The sequence below is a fragment of the Rhinolophus ferrumequinum genome, chromosome 23 (assembly GCF_004115265.2).
Source record: "Rhinolophus ferrumequinum isolate MPI-CBG mRhiFer1 chromosome 23, mRhiFer1_v1.p, whole genome shotgun sequence".
NCBI classification, from domain to species: domain Eukaryota; kingdom Metazoa; phylum Chordata; class Mammalia; order Chiroptera; family Rhinolophidae; genus Rhinolophus; species Rhinolophus ferrumequinum.
The window spans coordinates 22,770,775-22,794,408 of record NC_046306.1 but is presented as its reverse complement, the minus strand read 5'-3'; the positions used below and the strand labels follow the sequence as shown (position 1 = coordinate 22,794,408).

Below are 23,634 nucleotides of genomic sequence, written 5' to 3'. Positions count from 1 at the left end.
AGCTCCTCGGACAGGCCAGACCTTGCTGGTCTCTGCCCCTGTGGCCTCAACCTCCTCACCCCAGCACCGCCTCCAACTAGTCCAGACAAGTCCCTGGTATTTTCAGCCACCTTTATCTGATTGGAAATGTTTGGAATTCCACAGCAGAAGGCAACAGCCCTGGAGGATTTGGGGGCGGGAGCGAATCCCTGTACCACCCTTCCCTCCCCCTGTGCGTGCACATGTGAGTGCTCTCACATGTGAGTGCTCTCACCCCCCAAATCCCCCCCAAACCTCCACGCTGGAGGCTCCCATGGGGCTGCATTTCCTCAGGGCTGGGAAAGGGAGAGGCGCGCTGATGGCTGCCCTGTGCCTCCCCTACCCCTAACCCAGTCCCGGCAAGGCCTGTCCTTGCAGAGTCCCTCCCACTACCTGGTCATTATCTTGGCAACAAGTGATGCCAAGTAGCTTTGGTAGAGCTGTTAGCTGACTTTTCCGAGACAGACCGTGACCCTTTTGTGGGTTGACCTGTGGGGTTGCAGGAAGGACCAGACAAACTGCTCTGCTTAGCTCTGGACACTCATTCATTCCATAAATCTTTATTAAGTGTCCACTTAATGCCAGGTACGATGCTAAGTGCTGGGGATAAAGCAGTGACTAAATCAGATGAAAAGTCCCACCTGCATGAGTTTACAACTTAATGGGAAGAGACAGGCAATACATAAATGTGTCAGATGGCGATGAGTGGTAAAAGGAAAAATAAATGAGAGAAAAGAGGTTAGAGAAACATGGAAGAGGGCAGGATTAGAACCCATGGTCAGGGAAAGCTTGAAGAGGTGACATTTGATCAGGGTCCTGAATGAAGTAAGGAAACAGGTTCTACGAGGATCTGAGGAAAGGAAAAGGGGACAGCAAGTGCAAGGGCCTTGAGGCAGGTGCATACTTGGGATGTTCCCGGATCAGGGAAGACACCAGAGTGGCTGAAGTCAAGTGAATGAAGGAGAGTGGTAGCAATGGGTCTGGCAGTAGCCACAGGTCAGACTGTGCAGGGCAGTGAAGGCCGTTTAAGGCCTTGGGTTTGTTCTCTAAGTGACATGAGAACACTGCAGCGCTGTGAGTGGGGAGGGACATGATCTCACTTGGGTTTTAACAAGCATCCCTCTGGCTGCTGGGTGGAGACCTCCAGGGGCAAGGGTGGAAGCAAGAGGTCTGGAGAGGGGCTGCTGTGGTCGTCCCGGAGAAAGGCAATGGCGGCTTAGCCAGGACAGTGCCAGGGAAGTTGGTGAGCAGCGGGTCAGATTCAGAATTTATGTTTAAAAGTAGAGTTGAAAGGATGTGCTGATGGGCAGGGTGCAGGCTGTGGGCATCGCCTGCCTCTCTGGCCTGTTTCTCAAAAGGCAGGGGAAGAGCCTTTGCGGATATTTTTTCCAGCTTGAGAACTATGGACTGAAGTAACACAAGACCAATTCTGCTCTCATGGAGGCAAAGCCATTTGCTCCCAGGCTCCAAAGTGTGGATGGCAATAAAAGGAGGGCAAAGTGGGGTGGACAGAAAAAGGGAGGGCAGGGTCCGCCTGGGCTGTGACGATTGTCCACTTTCAGCAAACACGTCACCCGAACTCCAGGAAAATGCAGGGCCGTGGAGAGGCCAGGCCTGGGCTGACCGCAGAGGTAGAGATAGCTTGCTTTATATTAGGACAGAGAGGACGTCAGACCTGTGTTGTCTCCAAGGCCTACTAGGCAGAAGGTGCTCAGTGAGTCAGTGAGTGAGTGAAGGAGGCAACGCCAGGAGGCCAGGATGTGTGCAAGGCCTTCCCGAGTCCTTCCAAATTAACACGAGGTAAGCCTGGCTTAAGGGATTCCCCCATCATTCCTTCTGCATCAGCTGCATTCTAGGCTGAGTCTCAAGTTCCCATTCCTCATCAGTGGGAGACCTGGAGGGCTGAAATCACCAAAGCAGAATTTTAGAGCTGGAGGAAGCACAGACACATGGGGTCCACCCCATCCACAATTTCAGCCATCACTGTGTTGGTCTTGTCCATGTATCATTAACACTTTTCTATCAATTGACTCACTTTTAAAAAGTTAAGTAAATGTACTGAAAATTCTTAACCCTCCCCAAACCTATTCTTTCTGCATCTTTTCCTATTTTTAGTAAATGGTAGTAGCTTCATCCTTCCAGGTGCTGAAGTCTGGAACTCTTTGCAGTCACCCTTAAATCTTTTCTAGCTTTCATCTGTCAGCAGATTCCTTTGGATCTGTATTCCAAATTGATCCAGAATCCACCACTTCTCACGACCTCTGCCGCCATCATTTGGTCCAAGCCAACACCATTTTCTGCCTGTATAGTTGTAACAACCTCCCTCCTGGTGTCCCAGCCTCTCACCTCCCGCTATGATCCCTCACCACACAGAACGCTCCTTCTAAAAGGAGTTGGATCCTGTCTGGTCAAAACACCCCACTGCCTCGCCCCATGTACCCAGAGTAAGAGCCAGGGTGTCTCGCCACGGCTCATACAAACCTTGACCTCCTACCACTTTCTCCTCGCTCACTTTGTTCCACTCACACTCATCTCCTCTGCTCTTCCTGAGACATGCCAAGCACACCCTCTTCACTTGGGGGTCTCTGTCCTTGTTCCCTCTGTCTGGAATGTTCTTACCATAGACTGCTACATGGTCACGCAGATCTCTGCTCACCTGCCTCCTCAGAGAAGCCGTTTCCAAACACTTTATTCAAAACACAAACGCCATCAGCGGCCTAGCCGCCCTCCACCCCCACCAGCACTCTGTCTTTTCAGAATGTAAACTCCACGAGGACAGTAGCTAGAACAGTGTAGAGTAGAACAGGCATAGAGTAGACACTGAGTATTTGCTAAATAAATAAATGAAAAGGCAACTGATACTACTATATCTACTATAAATAGAAAACCAGTATCATTTGCCACAGATGGAAATCAATGTAAAATAAAAACACTGACTATTAAAATAAAAATATGTCCATTTGCATATTACCTATAAGTTATTTTGAAGACCAATGGTACATGTACCAATCTTGGTGCCCACATCTTTACCAAGGGGCTATATGAGGTCCAGGGCAGGAGAACACTCAGGACGAACTAGCCAGCAAACTGGAGGCCAGTCCGGAGCAGCCACACAGGTGTCCCCTCTGCATCTCGGAACCTTAGCCCTGCCCTCCCCACCCCCCCCCCCCCCCCCCCCGGGTGCAGCCTGAATCTTCGAAAGGGTGCAGCCAGGTTGGACCAACAGAGCTTGTGTGAGGGGCTAAGAAAGCTCTCCCTAGGGGCAGGCACAGAACTGGCAACTGTGCTGAAGAGAACAAAGGCCAAAGAGGAGGGCACCAGGCTGGAGGAGCCCCGTGGGGCTGCATCATGGGGGAAGGGCACGCAGAAACCTGGAGGTGAGGTCCGTGGAGACAAGAGACAGCTGAGAGCAGAAATAAAAACAGGCTAGGTCCCAAAGGATGGCAGCTTCAATCCCGTAAACACCAGACAGGCGTGGGGGTTCAGGTGCAGGCCTGGGGGACCAAGGGGAGGGTGGGACCTTTCTAGTATTCTTCATCAGTGATGATGACGCTGAGCTGAGCGGAAGCACTGTCAACCCTGCTACTAGTCACAGCAGGCATCAGACATTCAGCGGAGGGAAACAGCCACCCACCCTCCTAGGTAGTCCCCCACAGTCCAGATGGTCTCTTCCAGCACCCCCTAAGTCCCGGCCAGCTCCGCCCACATGGACTCTTGAGGATTCATCTGTTTGGAGGGGAACATCCTTTTCCCATCCCCATGGGGCTCAGCAAACATGGCTGCAGGTGCAGGAGGTAAAGCTCGAGCTGCTGCTGTAACTGCCAGCAATGCCTGACCTACATCTCCATGGTTGGTTGCATGCAAAGAAAAATACCAGGGATTTCCGTTGGCGTTCACCAGATGCAGCTGCCAAGGGAAGTTTGGGCCTTTGGAAGGTAGGTTGTGAGTGGGGCTGAACAAGTGGCAAGCGAGCTGGGATAGACAAGGAGACTGTCCTCTGCATCATTTCCTGGCTTTGAGGACCCCCCTAGATTTTGGAGACTACCAAATTTTTATTTTTTCTATCAAGGTCTCCCACTGAAGCTCCCTCCACTTCTAGTGTATTATCCTTACTAAGAATTGAGAGAGAAAGAGAGAAAGAAAACAAGATTGCATTTGTACAAAAACTCCCCAAACCAGTTGTTCTAATTGTTAACTGCTGCTGGCATTTGGAATGAGGCTTTCGATTTGCATGGGAAAAAACGCAATTTAGAAGTTTTGCATGGTAGTGTACAAAGGACCTGGGACCTTGGGTCAGGACAGGCTGGTTTACTCCTGCAAAAGCGGTCGCTCTACCTGGGTACGGACATGTCCATTAAGTGCCCTGGGCCTCACTTTTCTCATCACTCAAGGGTGGAGGATGGATCAGATGATCTCTGAGGCCCTCTCTCTTGCCCCGATGTACTCTGAGGTGACCCCAAGGCCTCTGCCCCGCGTCCCCTCAGGGAGCAGTGCTGCTTAAGAGAAAAGTAGTAAGCTCTCTTAGGAGACCGGAGACCCAAGTTCTAATCCCAGCGCTGCCCTTTACAAACTCGCTGTGTGATCTTAGACAAGTCACTTCACCCCCGGGGGACACCTCACTTTCTTCATCTGTAAACCAAAGTGCATTGAAAAACAGCACTATAGGAACTCTGGTGTTCCTATACACCCCACTGCCTCGCCCCATGTACCCAGAGTAAGAGCCAGGGTGTCTCGCCACGGCTCACACAAACCTTGACCTCCTACCACTTTCTCCTCGCTCACTCTGTTCCACTCACACTCATCTCCTCTGCTCTTCATTATGTCTCCAGTATAATGTTCACCCCTTACCATATGCCTGCCTCCCGCAGCATTGCCCTAACTTGCAAAGTTGAAGATACCAGAGACACAACATGGAGGAGGAGGGGTTCAAACCCAGGTGTGTCGCCTGTGTTCTCCCATGGTAGAAAATTGGAGGCAGCATGGACGGATTTCAAGGCAGAAGACCTGCGTTCCCTCCATGGTAAGAAAGCCTCCTCTACCTCCTCGCACAGTCAGAGGCTCACTGAGATGATGTATGGACACAAGGACGCCCTGGACAAACCTTAGTGACGGATCCTGTGCTATGACTGAGGCCCTAGCCAGGCTGTCCCACCTTCGAAAGGAGACAGAGGCGTGCACTGTAATATCTTAGGGGCATGAGAGCGCCACTTCTCAGCCTTCCGTCCTGCGACATCTCCGCCTCTCCCTTCTTGTCCCACCCTTCCAGACTCCCTTTACCTGGATCCTCCAGGCCACCCAGCACAGAAGCCACAGCGCTGTCCCCTGAGGAGTTCAGAGTCCTAACTGTTACTTACCGTGTTTCCTTGAAAATAAGACCTAGCCGGACCATCAGCTCTAATGCGTCTTTTGGAGCAAAAATTAATATAAGTCCCAGTCTTATTATAAGACCCGGTCTTACATTATATTAAAATAAGACCGGGTCTTATATTAATTTTTGCTCCAAAAGACGCATTAGAGCTGATAGTCCGGCTAGGTCTTATTTTCGGAGAAACTTGGTTGTTTGCTGTACAACCCGGCTGATCACCTTTATAAGACGGGCGTAAGACCTACCCTACAGCGCTCCAAGAATAAGTGCTATCACCACGCTATGCTTCTTCTCTCCTCTGAACTCCGCCAACCCTTGCAGTCTTTTCTGGTACTTGCAGTCTCACAATCTAAGTTGTTGACAGCTAGGCCTGTACTTTATACTTCTCTCCTACGGGAGCAGTGAGCACATGACAGATGTTCAAAGGGCACCTGTTACATGACCGGGAGATGGGTCCTTTCTGAGGCAGTTATCAGAGAGCGTCATCGCCAGCGATCACCCACCAATCCTCAGGGGGCACGTGGCGCCCCACTCTTTGGCCGCCCTGTGCTAAGCACTGGGGGTGGGGGTAGGGTACATGGGGCTATTGGCCGTCTCCTCTAAAGCAGTCAGTGTGAGGTGGAGAAGTCAGACTCACCCTATGGAGAGGGCACCAAACAATACAGAAAAGTAGGAGAGGTAGAGGGAGCCAAAGGAAACCCACAGAAACCAACAGTGAGCGAGTGAGGGCTTCCGAGTCTAACAGATTGGATTTGGGTTCTGTCCTTCTTAGAATTTGACCTTGGGACTATTATTTAACTATTATTTTACTCTCAGTTTTGTAATCTAGCCGATGAGGACATAATATGTTTCTCTAGCAGGATTACGGCGAGGGTTACAAATGTAACACAGTGTTCCTTACAGCGCACTCATAAACGGCAGCAACCACGATGTCCTCAGTGTATTCATCACATGGGTGACGTCTGTGGGCCTCTCTGCTGGCCAACAGATACACACCAAGAACAGGGACTTGTGGTTCCGTGTAGTAGCGGCTGGAGCGCTGGGTGGAATCCTAATTAGATTTGGAAACTCTTTCCATGGAAGGAAGGGCGGCAGCTCAGCACAGACCACAGGCCTCAGATCAGACATATGTGGGTCCTCCCAGGGGACTCCACAGCTTCCTGGCTGTTTGTTCTTTTGGCCAGTTACTCTCTCTGAGCCTGATGTCTCACCTGTATTAGACTCTAAGCCCACACGTTATTCTTCCTGAGAGGTAGTGCAGGGCACTCTTTAAGTGCAGAGGCAGTACAGGCGTTTATTGGGTTTAAATCCCAGATATGCCACTTACTAGTTTGGGTCAGTGACCACATCACACTATTTATTATGCTTTCTGAGCTTTAGTTTTCTCGCTTAAAAACCTTCCTCGTTGGGTGGCTGTATTACCCGGTAATGTGCCTGTATTTGGCACACAGTAACAATTTCACTTGATACATGAAAGTGTTATCTTTGTATCCAGGGTCTGGCACTCAATGAATGTGATGGAAGGGTGTGCAGAGAAAAGACCCGGTAAACAAGCACCGCTGCTACAGGCTCATGGCAGCAACACCATTTATAAAATCACAAGTGCACACACCCTTGATCCTGCAAGTCCACTTCTAGGATTTACCCCACAGATACCCTGTGTTTACACATAGGTCAAATGACAAGTACACAGGGTTGTTCACTGAGTACCACTATTATAATTGCAAAAGACTGTCTACCAAGGGGAACTGGTAGTACCATGTATGAAATAGTACCATGTATGAAATACTATGCAGCTATTAAAAAGAATGAGGAAGCTCTTGAACGGATATAGAATGATCTCTAAGAGACACTGTTAAGAGAGAAAAAAATCAAGGTATCAAACAGGGTGTATAGCACATGACCACTGGTGTAAAAATTTGGGAATTACATATGTGTTTGCTTATGTCTACAATCTATTCTCCCAGGAAGGGAACTGGGTGGCTAGGAAACAGTGGTGGGAGGGAGACAATTGTTCTTTCACATTTTGGACATGAATATATTACCTATTTCAAGAAAATGAATAAAAAATTAAAGGGGCGGGGGGAGGGAGAGATAAGTGTAGATAAAGAGGTACTGACTGACTGACTGATTCTACCATGAGAAGCAGTTGGGACTCCACAGAGGCAGACTCTTTGGCCAGTTATTATACTATCAGAGAAAAATGACAACTCTGGTATTGCATCTTGTGACACCAAAATAACATCACTACTATGTGACCAACTGCACTAGGGTTGCCACTATCTGTGACCCTTTGTTTCTGGGCGCTGTTAAACTGGGAGAGAACCAGGATCCATGATGAGGTTCCTCTATCCTGTGAGTTAAGTCTGTCCATGTAGAATAATATGGAAAGAAGGTTCTGGTTAAATTTCTCCCTGATAGCCTGGAAGAAAAAAAGGGATGGGAGGGAACCTAGTTCTGGAGAGAGTGGGGGCCGTTAGGCTGTAGGGGAAGGCTGGCAACTAGGCCTGAGAAGTCCCCTCCCCCCTTATTTTTTCCCCACTCCTGTTTTACTTAACAATTAATCTCCTGCTTGCATGCTAAGAACACTCTATTAGAGACTCCTGGAAGTATATGGAGACCCAACTGGCTCTGGAAGAAATACAAATGGATGATAAAATATAAGAAAAGATGCTTTACCTCATAAGTAACCCTGGAAATAGTCCTTGGCTATTTTTAACTTTTTATTATGAAAATATTTAAACAGTACAAAAGTAGAAAGAATGATAAAATGAACCATTATATATCCATCACTCTGCTTCAGCAATTATCAACTCAGTACCAATGTTACTTCCTCTGTTTCCCAACCACTCTCCTTCACCTCTATTATTTTGAAGCAAATTCCAGCCATAATTCAGTATGTATTTCTAAAAAATAAGGAATCTTAAAGAGGAAAAAAAAAAAAAAGACCACAATACCATTATCATATCTACAATTTGAAAAATCCAACAAAAATCTTGGAAAGGTTTTAAATGTGATCCAAACTCTTTCCCAATATGAAATATTAATGTTCAATATGAAATATTAATGCAGTGTATATAATAAGCTCTAGGTACAACTCAAGTTATAAATAATTCAGATTCACAGACATTTAAAACCTACTGAAATAAAGGTATTCCACCAACAAAAATACTACTAAGGTGACAGGAGAGTCAATTCCAGATCTGTTAAAGACTTAAATGTGAAAGGCAAAACTTTAAAGACAAATGTTTTTAGGACCACAGGTTAAGGAAGAATTTATTCAACAAAACATAAAAGGTGTGAATCACAGAAGAAAAGACTAAACTTCATAAAAATTAAGAAATTCTAGTCATCAAGACTAGATGTGAAAAAGTGAAAAATGATAAGACAAACTACAGAGAGACTATATATCGTAACGTGCGTAGAGAAAAGTTCAGTATTCAAAATATATAAAGAATTCCTACAAATCCATAAGAAAAAATCAAATAAAAAGAAAACAGAGCAAAGACTTGAACAAGTATTTTATAAAAGAGGCAACATGAATGGTCAATACGTGTTAAAAAAAAAGATTCTCAATCTCACTTGTAATCAGAGAAATGCAAATTAAAACCACAAGATGGCCATCTCATACCCACCAGCTCTATAAAAAATTTAGTCTGACCATATCAAGTATTAACAAAGACGTAAAACATTGGAAACTCATATGCTGCTGGTGGCACCCTAAATTCTTACAAATACAGAGAAGAACAATCAGGCATTACCTTTCATCAAGCAACTCCACTCCGGGGTATATTACACCCTACAGCAGTGATTCTCAAAGTGTGGTCCCAGGACCTGCAGCAGCAGTATTACCTGAGAACTTGCTAGAAATGCAAATTCTCAGGGCCCCATCCCAGACCTACAGAATCAAACACTGGGGGTGGAGCCCAGCAAACTGGTTTAACAAACTCTCTGGGTATTTCTGATGGGCAGCTAAAGTCTTTGGAGAAACCACCTCTTGAACATGTGCAGTTGCAGGAGACACACACAGAATGTGCAAAACCACATTGTTTGAAATAGTGAAAACGAGGGAACAACCCAAATAACCACTGACAGTAGAATGGATACACAATTTGAGACATAATCATACAAACGGATATGAAAATGAATGAAATACAGGTGGACACATAACATCAATGGATCTCACAACACTGAATGAAAAAAGCAAAATGCAGATGAATACACACAGTGTATTGAAATGAAATTTGAAAGCATGCACAAGAATATATATATGTAGTAAAAAGGAAGGGAATGATAAACCCGAATCACATCTCAGAGAATGGGTAGGGGGTGGCTATGCTTGGAGAGGGGCACACAGGGGCTCTAATATCTTCATAAATGTTTGATTTCGTAAACTGGGTAATAAGTTTGTTTACAGGTGATCATTTTCCTATTTTTGAAACTTTACATATGCATTAGATAGTCTCTGTTTATGATAAATTTCTTTAAAAAAGCAAAAAGTGTGCTGGAACAGTGCAATACTCCGAGCCAGAACTACAGCCACTAACTCTGGCTGTATGTGTGGCGTTCGAAGGGTTAAGCCTGTCCTCCGCCTGTGGGTGGGAGGGCAGGCAGCAGCTGGGGCACAGTGGGAGTCCCTGGCTCCAGCTGGCTCCAGCCAGGATCTGCTGGATCAAGCTCCACGCCCAGTAACTGGCACCTGTGTGTGTGTGAGGGGGGTGGTGGGGGTGGCTCTGGACAGGTGGCACCTGAAGCCCTTGGTGACCTGATACATGTGAAGGACTGGGCCCCGTCAGATGGAAGGTGGCCTCCTTCTGCAGGAGCCCCTCCATCAGGTAAGGAAGTGTCCTGGTGGCCGCTTGGAGCTGGTGAGAAGGGGAAGAGGGTCTGGGACTCAGGGTGGGGGTGGGAAAGGAACTGGGTGGGCTGGGCTCAGATACCAAGGGAGGCTGCTGGGATTAGCACCTGCTGAGAATAAGATTAGGTTTCCTGGGAAGGGCTCATCTATCGAATGCCCCCCAAAAGCTGTCTCCCTGTGGCTTTTCTCTGTTGGACAGATGGTGTCTGAGCTGCCTCTTGGAGGGTGGGCTCCTAGAGGGGGTGGTGGAAGTGGGGGTGGGACCTGCTGCCGGCTTGGTCGTGGAATTCCCTGCCTTCCACAATGATCAGAGCGAACGTTTTCTTAACTGAGGCCTTACTATGTGCCAGGCACTGTCCTAAGCCCTTCACACAAATTCCCCTCATTTAGTTTTCACAGCACCCAACTGCCTATGGCCTAGACAGATTTACATTTGAGGAAACTGAGGCGTGGTAAAGTTAAACCCTTACCCACAGTCAAAGAGCAAGCAAACGTGGACTTGAATTCAGGCAGTCCGACTCCACACACCTCACAGGAAACTACAACTGGCCATGACGTCTTCCCCTTCCCATTAAACAGCAACAAGCTCCTTCCAGTTGCTCAGGCCAAAACAGCCGGATGCCTTCCTCTCTCACAGCCCTTATCCCATCAGCAGCAAGTCCAGTTGGCCTGATCTTCAAATTATACGGAAGCTCTGACCTGCTCACCACTTCTACCACCTCCGCCCTCGTACACACCACGTTGCCCCCTGCCCCGCTTCTTGCTGGTCTCTTCCTCCTGCCCTTGCTCACAGTGAAAACAGGGACTTTGGTTTGGTTCACACTGTGTGCCAGCCTATAGCTCAGTGCTCACACATGGCAGGCACTCGATAAATACGTGTAAATGAATGAGTGAGCGACATCTCTCAGGAAATGACTCAGATTCCGAGGGGAAGAGGCCTGACTGAATGTTCTTGGCTTTCTCAGTCCCGATGACCTCTGGTCGTCCCGAGGCAGCAGTCAATGTCCTTTGCTATTATGAAATGTTCTGGGTGTACATGTATACCATCAGCACTGTGTCATCTGCTTGTGACTGACTGCATACATGCACCGGGACATGCAAGCTGGAGCAGGGCTGCTTCGGAGAAGGAATGAGCCTAGGGCACTTATTTCTAGGGGACTGTCCTCCATCTGTCGTGCACTGTATTCACTTTGGCTTTTATTCTCATGAATAAAGAGTCACTGGAGAGTTTTGAACTGAAGAATGACAGGCTCTGACTTCTATTTTAGAAGGCTCACTGGTTGCTCTGTGGGCAAGGACAGAAGCAGGAAGACGGCTGGTAGAGTTGTCCAGGTGAGACAGGGAATGAGCAATAGCTGTGCCCTCTCACATCCCACTTCCAGCCTTTTTACCAGGCTAGTTCCCTTGCCAAATAAGAAACATCCACAGCACATACTGGGGACTCTACACAGCGGTTTTCATTATAAATATAGCACCTTGTTAATCTCCTCAACCGTTCAGCGAGGTGGGTTCAACAGAATCCACATTTTACAGAGAAGAAAACTGAGGCTCTGAGAAGTCAAGTCACCTGTCAAGGATTACACAGTAGACTGTCAGCATCCAAAGTCCGTCCTCTTCCCACCTGAATAGGCTGCTTCCAGCCAGCTTCCATCCACAGCCTACCAGGCTCCGAAGTCCAGTTCTGAGTCCATCTTTTCCAAAAGCCTTCCCAGACCCTCGCCAATGGCCTGTCTCTCTTTTGAGAACCTACCTACAGGGCGACCATTCATTGAGCACTCCCTGGGGGCTGGGGACACTGCTGAATGCTTTATATGCTGTGTGATATTCCAATGGCCCAAGGAGCCGCATACCCCAGTGACATCCATTTTACACGTGAAAACAGTGACGCTGAAAGAAGCTTGTTGTCCTACTCACCTCACTGAGCCATCTTTTTATTACTTTCTTTGTCTTTTGATTTTCTTTCTTTCAATGTATTTTACTTATTTTTTTCCTTTTTGGTCACTGGATCAAGGGGGATATCCAATAGATCATAGTGTGGTGGCAGCTCGGCTCTGAAATCTAAGCTGGCTTTTTGTCCTCTTGACCAGACTCTAAATGCCTTACTGTCTAAGTCCACAAACAGCATTCTGTGTGTTGGGCCTGAGCTTTGAACTTAGGCAAATGAGAGCAGAAGGTCAGGAGTTCTCGTCAGAGTCACAGGGCTGAATGAAGGCGGAAGAGAGGGATGGGGTGGCCCTCCGGTGAATCCTCCTTTCCCTCAAGGGCACTCTGTTCCCTTGGCTTGAGAAGCCTGGAGGACAGGTTTCTCCAAGAAAATGCACCTTCTAGCTCTTTAAAAGTGGGAGAACAGTGTCAGCCAAGACCCCGTGGCCAGGTGGGACACCCGCACCCCAGCCTTGTTCTGACGAGATAGCGCAGAGTGGGAAGGAAAAGGGCAATGCCTTTCAGTTCCCGTTAGTGTGTCTAGAAGCAGCAGCTGATTCAGCTGGATGATGTCACCTTCCCAAACCTCCTGACCAGCAGCTGAGATGGTAAAAGCAGGAAACTGGAGGATACTCAGCTGGCTAAGTCCGAACATGCCTTTGGCAAAGGCCAACAGTAACCCCAGGTTTCGTCCTTCAGATGAGCAAAGAGTCCTCTCAGTAGGGAGGCCAGTAGATGACCTTCAAGATTCATTCCAAGATGCTTCTCCAACTCCCCTCTGGCTCAGCAGCTTTCTGCATGTCCTGAACTAACAATGCTTCATTTATTCCAAGGGTGGAGCTGTGGAAAGAAACCTGGCTTTGGAGCCAGACCAATCTGGGTCTGGACCCAGGTTCCACCATGTACAAGCTGCAGGACCCTGGGCACGGAACTGCATCTCTCCGAACCTCACTTTCCTCAATGGGAAAGAAACGGGGGTTAACAGACCATTTACCACATAGGCCGGGAGAGAGAATTAAGTGAGAAAATGCATGTTGAGTGCCTGGCGTGGGGTAGGTGCTCAACAGACGGCAGCCACCATTACACTCCCTTCGGATCTCTGTGGGGGGGGCATGAACGACCATCCTCATCTATAACACAAAGGGAAACAAAGGCCCAGACTGGGCCCCCCAGCGTCACAGCTGAGTTATCTGTGTGGGCCCAAAGCTCAGACCAACCAAGTTCAATCCCGCCTCGTTATCTGTTTGTAAAATCTTTACTTCAAATCTTCCCAGGCTGGCTTTCTCCTTAATCTACTCTCAGGTCAAATGTCACCTCCCCAATGTCACCTCCCAAGAGGCTTTCCCTGACCTCCTTGTATAAAGTTGCCTCCTTAGACATTTCATCACTCAGTTTCATTTTCTTTACATCATTTAACCCTTTATCTGAAATCACCTTATTTGCTTGTTTCTCAGGCTACCTTTCTCCCCCCAGGAACATCAGAGTTCTAGGAAAGCAGTATCCTTGACTGTCGTGTTCATCACAGCACCCCTGCAACGTAGCACAGGACCCCGCAGGTAGTATTTTCAACCAGCAGGGAATCCACCTATGCGGACGACTGACTGAAGTTATGCTGTTTGGGGATAATGGGGAGGGTTTGGCGCCCCGAACTGCCTCCCTACCCCCAAGCTGTTCAAGGGTCAACTGTAGTTGGTGCTCAATAAACGTGTGGAATCACCAAATGAATGAATGCTCCTGGGATGACCAAAGGCTAAACCGACAATGGCCCCACACTTACTGCTCTGCTCACGGGCAGTTCACGGTCCTGGCTCCCATTTCAGGTGCTGTCACTGCTACCTGGGAATCAGTGGACCGACAGGCAGCCAGGACGGGCATCCGTGCCTTGCGATGACTCATCTACTGGGATACCAGGGCTGCTGAGCGGAGCCTTGGAATCCTTCCCTGGCACTCGAGGCTCCCACATATCTGGCTCCAGCTGACCTTTCTGGCTTTATAATCTAGTAAGAGAGACCCTTCCACAAATAGTCCACACTGGCCTGCCACTGCTTATGGGGCTCGGGAGTCCCTCCCAGCCTGCATGTCTCAGCTCACGCGGACTCCCTGCTAGGAGCACCAGCCAGTTTCCCGGTCTCTGTGGTAAGCCCCAGCACAAAATCTCACTTCTTCTGTGAAGCGCTTCTCTTATTTGGCATCTAGCATTGCCTTTCACAAAATCTTTTTATATGCATTATATCTTTTTTTTCTAATTCAATTGGAAGTATCTTGAGAGCAGAACTGGGTCTTCAATGGTGATACTCAGTTAATAAATCTTGGGAAAAAGGCTCTCCTTGAAACGAAGTTGGCTGGGTCCACAGAGGGTGGGGGAGTGTGTCCAGCTCCTCCCTGCTAGACTGGCCCCTACGGCCAACGAGGAGGAAGAGAAGATCATGCTCCAGGAGCCCCGCTGATGAGGCAGTGAGGAAACCAACAAACCCGGCACCATCACGTGTCGTCTAGGACAATCCCAGGGTCACATGTGTCACTGGATTTTTGAAAAAACATCACTTTCAAGAATCTGGGCATAATTTACTTATCAATCATAAAGAATGATACAAAAACTGCTTAGCTCAAAGGCAATTGTATGGTATCCACTTCGGTGAACTAATGTTAGTTCTGATTCTTGTCTTCTTACACTCTCCTTTCACCTGACCCCCTAGGTATTTTATCCTTTTGGTTCTATGAATCTTCCTAAATTGCTTCCAACTCTTTGGAAAACAGAGTGAGGTTCCAATGAAGATAACAGTTGGTCCAGTTTTCTTTAAAATGCTACAATGGTGCACAAAAAAGGATTTACCAAATAACAACTAAAGATAAGTGACAAAAATAATGCATGTAAATCATTGAGTACAGTGCGGGGCACTTAGTGAGCATTCAAAAGGTCAGGTGAAAGAACACTCCGAATTCTTATTAGCTTCTCTTCTCTGGGCCTCAGCTTTTTCATGTATACAATAAAAACTAAAAACAATGCCTTAGGTTTGTTCATTTGGTCAATCATTCATTCTGAAATCATTCACTGAATGTTTACTACCTGCAAGGCACAGTTTTCGGCACTAGAGATAAAATGAACAAACCAAAGTTCTTATAATCATGGGGCATATATTCTAGTGGAAGAGACAGCCAAAAAAAACCCAAAACACAAAAAAACAAGTGAACAAACAAAAAGAAACTTTCAGATAGAGGTCAGTGCTATGACAAAAATACAAGAAGGTAAAAGACTAGAGAGTGATTTATACAAGTAGCTCAGCTACTTTAGACCAAAAGTCAAAAAGAACCTCTCAGAACAGGTGACCTGTGAGCGGAGATAAGTGAAAGAATCAGCAAGGCAAACAGCAGGGGCAGAGCATTCCAGGCAGAGGGAAGAGCAACTACAAAGGCCCTCAGGCAGGGACAAGTGTGCCAGGGACCAGGAACGGAACAGCAGGAGCCCCTGTGGCTTGAGTGCAGAGAGGAAGGGATGAAGGGTAAGAGGATGCAGAGGCTGCCAGGACCAGATCATGTAAGCCTGAGAGGCCTTGGTAAGGACTCAAAGTGGGTGGAGGGTTACAAGCAAGAATGTAGTAAGTTCTGAGTTCGGTTTTTAAAAGATTACTCTGGCTGCAGTGTTGGGGCAGAAGTGATTTTTAAGGGTCCTTTCCCAGCTCCAAACTTCTGACTTTTTCCGTCATTCTAGACTCCCATGAAGTGGATGCCTGAGCAAGAAAGATGATGCATCCTCCTCACTAGAGAGGGAGTAAAGAGAAGGCTTGGTTTCTGCCCTGGGCAGGATTAGGGAATCTATGTTACTTTGTTCTACAGGAGATGAAGGGAGTGGCCCAATCAGGGAGGGGTGGGAATCCCAGTTTGGAAAACATTCCTCAGCCACCTGTATTGTCTCTGCCTCCAATGTGGAAGTTTCTGCCCCTGACACAGCGCTCTGGAATGCTCCCCCCTACCACCACACACACCCAATCTTCCGTTTACAGAGGCATAGTTGTACTTTGCATTCCTCCCAGGATTTAGCTCAAATCTAGTCTACAGGAAATGGTCGATAAAGAGCTACTGATTGATTAATGAAGAGAGGGACTATTCTCAGCCATTAAGCAAATATTAATGAGTACTGTGAGTACTATGTTGGTCTCTGGGGGTGCGAGTGACTAAGATGGGTTTCTTGCCTTCACTGAGCTCAGAATTCGGCAGACAGACCAAACACCACAGACAAGTACCATGCTGGATACAAGAGTAACAGCAGCAGCATTTAGAAGGCCCTTTCATCCGGAGGTAGGACACGCAGCCTGGGGAACCTGCCCAGGTGCAGTTCCTCACTTCACCACTTACTACCTGTGCATCTCTAGGCAAATTCCTTAACTTCCTAACGCCTCACTTTTCTCCCTGTAAAATGAGAAGAATAAGAGTACCTGTCTCAGTGGTACTGTTTTTAGAATCCACTGAATTAACACATAGGAAACAATTAAGTGTAAGTGTTCAATAAACGTTAGCTATTATTAAAGTTACTGTAACATCTGTGCTAAGCTTGACATGTATGATTTCATTTCATCCTTACAAAAACCCTATGGGCAGGTATTATTTTCTCCATTTTTCATATAGGGAAACTGAGGCTGAGAAAGGGAGAAGAACGCGCCATAATCAAACAACTAGTACATGATGGAGCTCAGATTCAAACCCAGCTGTCTGACTCCAGAGCCCAGACTTCCAATAATGAAACGATCCCATTCTTTTAAAAAATGTCCAGCATGGTGCCCAGCGGGGACCCCATAAAGGAAGCTGTGGCTGTTATTCCACTGTCCCCAGAGACCTTCCAGCAGTAGGTGCTGTGGCGCCCAAAGGAAAGGCCTCTTTCACCCTGCCGGAGTCTGAGAAGGTTCAAAGGTACTGACCTGGGTGTCAACTGCAGGCTTTGCTCTGGAGAGGCAGGGGTTCCCCTCACTGAGGCTTGGGGTACTAATTTGTAACCACAACCAAGTAAATCAGACCCAGAAACTGACCCCAGGTGCCCAGACACCTGCATGGACAGGCAGGCCGTTTCCTCGGGGTTGACTTCTTGTCTGGCCCTCTTCACCTCTCAGTTTCATCACTCAGCCACCAGCCTGAGGCCTCAGGCCTGCACCTGCTGCTAGACCCAGTCCCAGGAGACCCCTCCCAGGACCCTGCCCCAAAGGGCCATTCCTGAGTGACTCCCTGGGGACTTCCTTGATATGGTAACCCCTAGGGTTCCACATGAATGTAGGTGCTGCGCGCAAAGGAAAATTTTTCTCGCTGAGTAGTAGACAGGGAGCGGGCAGAACAAGGGGTGGGTGTTCTTGTTCTGAATCAGAAGTAAGCGTGGGGTGAGGTCCGCAGGTGCCTGTCTTATGTTAAAGCAGCACTGATGCTGGGTCAGAGCTCCCACTCGGAAGTCCAGCGTGGGCGTGCGAGGACATCCCGGGGTTAGGAGTTAATACTCATTTCTACTTCTAATCTGAGTCACACTCAGAAGCCTAGCCTTAGCCTTGCCTGGTAATTTGACTGCAGAACACAACCGATGGCTGAATTAATGAAGGACCAAACTTCAGTTAGAGGAAAAGGAAAGACCCAGCATTTGGTGAGCGATCACGCTATCTACCTCAGGCCTGTGCAGGGCATTTTACACCCACCATTCATCACTATGAATGTTTGTCATGAACAGCCTAACAGTAGCTGATAATAGTGAGTGAGACACAGTTTCCACCCTCAATAAGCTCAGAGCACCTTGCTTAGTCTTTCTTCTAACAATCCTGTGAAATGAATATCATTTACACTTTATAGATGTCCAAGCTGAGAGAAGTAAAGTAATTTATCCAAATTCATGAAGTCAGATAAGTGAGAGAGCTGGATACTGCTTGTTGGTTGAATGAATGAATGAATGAATGAATGACACAGCTATGGCTGTGACCTCAGTCAAGGAGCAGCAACAAGATCAAACACTTATAGTTCTTAAAGTGCTTTTTCATCTATCATCTCCGTGGGCCTCGCAGCTAGCCCACAAGGGAGGCAAAGCGGGTGTTATCTTTCTTCAACAGATGAGGCAACAGGCAGAGCTTGGGCAAGAGGTTTATGGCCATGCAGTAAACAAGGAGTGGGGCCATCCTGGAAAAACTCGAGTCCCCACAGTACTTTGTTTAATCATTCAAAGACGTGCGGGGCGGCCGGATGGCTCAGTTGGTTGGAGTGTGAGCTCTGAACAACAGGGTTGTGGGTTCGATTCCTGCATGGGCCAGTGAGCTGCGCCCTCCACAACTAGATTGAAGACAATGAGCTGCTGGAGGGGCAGCCGGATGGTTAGAGCGCGAGCTCTCAACAACAAGGTTGCCGGTTCAATTCCCGCATGGGATGGTGGGCTGCTCCCTCTGCAACTAAAGATTGAAAATAGCGACTGGACTTGGAGCTGAGCTGCGCCCTCCATGACTAGACTGAAGGACAACGACTTGGAGCTGATGGGCCCTGGAGAAACACACCGTGCCCCAATAAAAATTTAAAGGAAAAAAAAAAAAGATATGCCAGGCACCTACTATGTGCCAGACATGCTCCTACACACTTTAAATATTCAACTCATTAAGTCTTCCACTCAGTCAACAAATAATGGTTAAGGGCCTTCTATGCTCCAGGTTCTGTGGAAGGGATACAGCAGTGAACAAAGCAGAGGAGGTCCCCGTTTCCCGTTTCTTGGAGGCACTTGCAAAAATGGAAGAAAATATGCCCCACTGCCAAATGCCTAGTCTGCAACACTGGCCAACCACTACTGTGTACAAAGCACGACTTGGGACCCTCGTAGAAGAGGTGGGGGGCAAGGTGATAAGCCACAGTCCCCAGCTTCAGGAATCTTAAAATCTCCAAGCTCTTGGTTGAGAAGATATCCACATCCCGTCAGCCTAAAAGTTTGCTCTTGAAGAGGAGCTCCCTAGTGATCACAGCACCGTGGTCACCTGTGAGGGCAATCGGCCAACCGCAGCAACAGTAGCTGTCAGACCGCGTAGTAATTACCACACGCCGGACTCCATGCTAAATGCTTCACAGATCTCACCACTTATTTTCATGCTTACATGGGTCTTTGAAGAAAAGCATTATGTATTATTATCCCCTTTTTTGTAGATGAGGAAACTAAGGCTGGGGGAGATTAAGTAATTTGCCCAAGGATAACTAGAGAGCAAGTAGGATTCAGCACTGGTTTGTCAAATTTTGTACCTGACTCTTAACAGGGATGGAATGTCTCCCAGGGAGGCACTGGAGGCAGACATCAGGAATAACAGGAACAGCTGCTGCCTGGAGGGCGGGAGTCTCCAGAACCCCCACCAGATTCTTCCTCCCTCCCTCCCAACAGGTCTGAACACCACACTGAGATGGGAAGGTGAGATGGGAATAGTTACGTATGCTCAAGCTATTCCCAGGGCAATAGGCGTTGCTCCCTCTCTGAACCTCCAAGGAAGACGTCTGTGACCTCCATTTGCCACCTACTAACCCCCCAGAGAGAGACAGAAGAGGGCGGGCACAGGGGAGTCTTTCCTCCCTGGGATGGAGGGGCACAACAGGGAAGAGCCTCATTGGTTCTTCACTCTCTTGGGCAAGAAGCCTGGGCACGTGATATGATGTGTGTCCTTCACATGGAACCCCCTTGGGGGAATGTCAGGGCACCTTTTGGACCCAAGAAGCCCCAGAGAGGAAAGACTGGCACAGCCCTGAATTGCAAACTAAGCTAACAATTTCTAAGCATTGTAACTAGGTCATCAGGTTCTTGGAGAAACCAGCTGTGGCTGGGGGAGGGGGGACGGCAGGGAAATTTTACAGCCTACCAAGATCCCTACTTCCCTTCAGGCCCCACCCTCCCCGAAATCTGCACCTGCTCCCAAACTGACCCCTCCCCCCAGCTGGGCCCAGCTGTCAACGGCTCCCAATGCCCCGCCCCTGACTTCCATGGGCCGGAACCATGGGGGCCTCTTGGGCAAGAGGCCCCTTAGTGCCACCTGAACCCTGCAGAAGAGAGCTGTGGGGCAGGGAAGGAGTGGCCTCTCCTGGGGGGGATTTCTTGCTCCAGGAGGGCAGCAAGAACGCTGGGCCCCTTTGGGCCTGCCCAGGGTACCTTCCTGGCATTGTTGCCACAGGTGGCAGGAGACAGGTGATGTTTACCCAGCAGAGACCAGAGTTGCCAAAAAGCTTCAATCAAGCCTTTGAATCTGCACCTGGCCTAGAGCCCCAAAATAACAACCAGGGCAGCCTACCTGATCTGCAGGTCACAGGTGCCTCTGGCTTTTATCTCCCTGCTGCTCTGTCTGCTGAGCCCCAGCTGGCAAGGGATTCTCTTTCCCAGGGGTTACTGAGTTCTAGCTGCATCCCTCTGGTTTGGGGCCTCTCCCCACTGGGCCCACCTCTACTGTCAACCATCCCCATCCGGCTGCCCAGAGGCCTCCACCATCAGTCACGCTCCCTTCTCCATAACCAGCTTTACTGACAACCCAGACCCTCCTCAGCCAGACCACCCCTCACTGTCTCCCAAATGTTTCACACACGTTCCATCCTCCGCATCTGCCTGGGTGGTTCTTACCTCCCGAGCCCGGCCCTGCCACATTCTCTTCACCTACTGGAAAGCCTATGGCCCGCATCTCCCTACGAGGTAATAATGACACCAGCATTGACTGAACAGACTGTCAGGAACTGTGCGAGGTGGGCGACAGAATCACTCACTCCTCCTTCCTCCTCATTCAACAAATGTTTGCTGAGTGTCTCCTATGGGTCAGACACTCTGCTAGATGCTGGGGACGAAGGAAGAAACGAGACGAAGCCCCTACACTCTGGAGTGGAGGTTTTCCTGGAGGAGATGGACAGTCAACATGTAAACATGAGTGGCCTCTGGTGAAGGGATATTTGAGTTGAGGCCTGAATGACAAGAAGACAGGCCTGCTCAGACCTAGGGGCAGAGTGATCCAGGCAGAAGAAACAGAGCAAGCCAATGAGAAAGAAACTACTGCTCTTAGCTTCACTGAGGGATGACCATTTTCTTCATTTTACAGATGAGGAAACTGAGGACTCGGTGTGACTGACACAAAACTACGCCGCTGAGAAAACTATTATTCAAGCTTCTAGTGGCCTTTCTCCTCCCCGACACCTTCTCTTTGGCACAGAAGAGGGTCTGGGCTGTGATGCAGCTGGCGAGGCAGAGGGTGTGCACTGATACCGGCTGAGGGAGGGGGCCTCTGGGCCGCGTCATCACTGGGGAGCCGATGGTGGAAGTGGGCCGCTTGGCCGAGGTCCAGGGCACCTGTGGGAGGCAGCTAGTGGTTCAGTCCTCTTCCACTTCTAGAGTCTACACCACAGATTTGGCATAGTTTGCCTGGAGCCATTCACCAAGTGTTTTCGGTCTGTTCCTACTGCTTCAAATGAGTTTACTTCCTTACGGATAGAGACTTTTTTGCAGCTTAAACTGCATCTAATAATAACAACCCTTCTTGTTCATTGAGGAGACCCTGGCTGAGCCCCTGCCCAACTCCAGGCCCTGTGCCAGGTACTCAAGATGAAATGAGCCAGTCCAGGCCTGCAGAGAAGCTATGACGCAGCAGCTTGAGGATGGGCTTTGGCACCAGATATATCTGAGGGCAAGATGTACGAGGTGTGTTACTGTGGACGGTGTGTTACTGTGGACATGTTATAGAGCCTCCTGAAGCTCTGCTTTCTCCATTTTCATACCAGAGCAGTTCTGAGGACCAAACAAGATGATTTTGTCAAGGGCATAAACACAACACCTGGCACAGAGCCAGCACTCAACACAGAGTATCTGTTATTATTATTACTAAAAAACACTTTTGTGTTTCACTTTCTCATTTAAGCCTTGCTGACTCTGGTAGGTTGGTATTATTCTCTCCAATTTATGAATGAAAATTTGAAGCTGATTTGCCTAGGTTACAGCACCAGTAAAAAAATCAAGCTAAGTTTCAAATCGGAGCCCAGAGTTTTATCTATGGGTGTGTTGAAGATGATCAATACATACTCACTAGAATGAACCTTGCCTGGCATGTCTGGGAGCTAAGGAAACGGATGGATGATACACACACAGCCTGGTACACACACAGATAGCAGAGGACACTAGCCAGGTCCAAGGTGTGGCGCATAGAAACAGACCACTGAGGTCACTGCAGTATCATTTCCCCAGTACCGTGTTTCCCCGAAAGTAAGACCTCGCCGGACAATCAGCTCTAACGCATCTTTTGGAGCAAAAATTATATTGTAGTAAAATAAGACCGGGTCTTATATTAATTTTTGCACCAAAGGACGATTAGAGCTGACTATCCAGGGGAAACAGGGTATTTAGCACATACAGAGCATTCATCAGTACTTGCTGATTTAACAAATGAAACAAAACTCTGACAACAGCTCTGAGCAATCCATCGATGACACTGACAAGCCAGAACATGGATTCTTCCAAGTCTGACTGTCACTACTGTGGAACAAGCCTTGGGCCTTAGTTTTCTTCCTGAAATGGGGCTGAACATACCCACGTCACTGTGAAATGATGTGTACAAAGGAGTCTGGTAAATTATCAAGTGTTACCACGCACATAAAAGCAATTATCATCATGCTGCAGACTACGAAGGTGGTAAAGTGTGACGTCAAATACCTCGAGTTTGAATCCCGGGGCCTCCTGAGGCCCTGAGCATATCACTGTTCTCTGAGCCTGTTTCCTCAACCATAAAATGAAGACAACACCTACCTTATAGAGTTTTAAAGAAGAATTAGCGATAACATAAGCTTTGGAGTAAGGCAGACTTGGTTTCAAATCCTAACTCTGCCTCCTATTAAATGACTCCTCCCAAACCTGTGCCCTATAATGAATGACCAGGTTGTTGCGATAGTGACAAAGACCTGCTGTGGGTAAAAGGCCTGTCACAGTGAGCACGGGACAAATGTCAGGGATCATCTAGACACTGGTACAGTGGGGGAAGAGGACACAGCGTAGTGTTTAAAGTGGGAGGCTGGAAGCTACCCTCCCAGGCTTTGCCACCTACCACCTTGCAGAAGCTGCTTAACCATCCTGTACCTCAGTTTCCTGATTTGTAAATGGGGGTAATAATAGTACCAACTTCAGGGTGTTGCTATGCGAATAGAATAAATTAATACACGTAAAGCACTTTGAACAATGCTTGGCATAGAGTAAGCACTTGATAAATGTTAGGTCTATTAATAGTAATGTTAACAATAATATTAATCACCATGTGGAATAAGAGGGAGGGACTGTTTAATCCTGGGACATGGGCATCCCATGGAATAATTCCCGGGAAGTGCCTGGGCAGCTGTGTGGAGGCAAGTGCTCGGCCTGAGAAGAAAACTGCTACGGGAAGGACAAGAGGCTGGGGGCTCCTGAGCACAAACCCCAGTCCCGCTGATGAGGACGCCAGCCTCTGCGGAGGCAAGTCAGGCTCCTTGGAAGGGA

The 23,634-nt window shown here is 48.1% G+C and overlaps 1 protein-coding gene and 1 long non-coding RNA gene across 3 annotated transcripts in view; one reads left to right on the top strand and one right to left on the bottom strand.

The window, feature by feature from the left end:
- The window catches only part of BCL2L1 (BCL2 like 1), a 44,216-nt gene that overhangs the window by 10,568 nt on the left and 10,014 nt on the right, over positions 1–23,634 (bottom strand). The gene's annotated exons all lie outside the window — the stretch shown is intronic.
- LOC117015789 (uncharacterized) lies at positions 3,236–15,398 on the top strand. The gene is made up of 4 exons (XR_004421797.1): positions 3,236–3,953; positions 4,887–5,038; positions 13,619–13,720; positions 13,985–15,398. It is a non-coding gene; the product is annotated as an uncharacterized LOC117015789 (long non-coding RNA).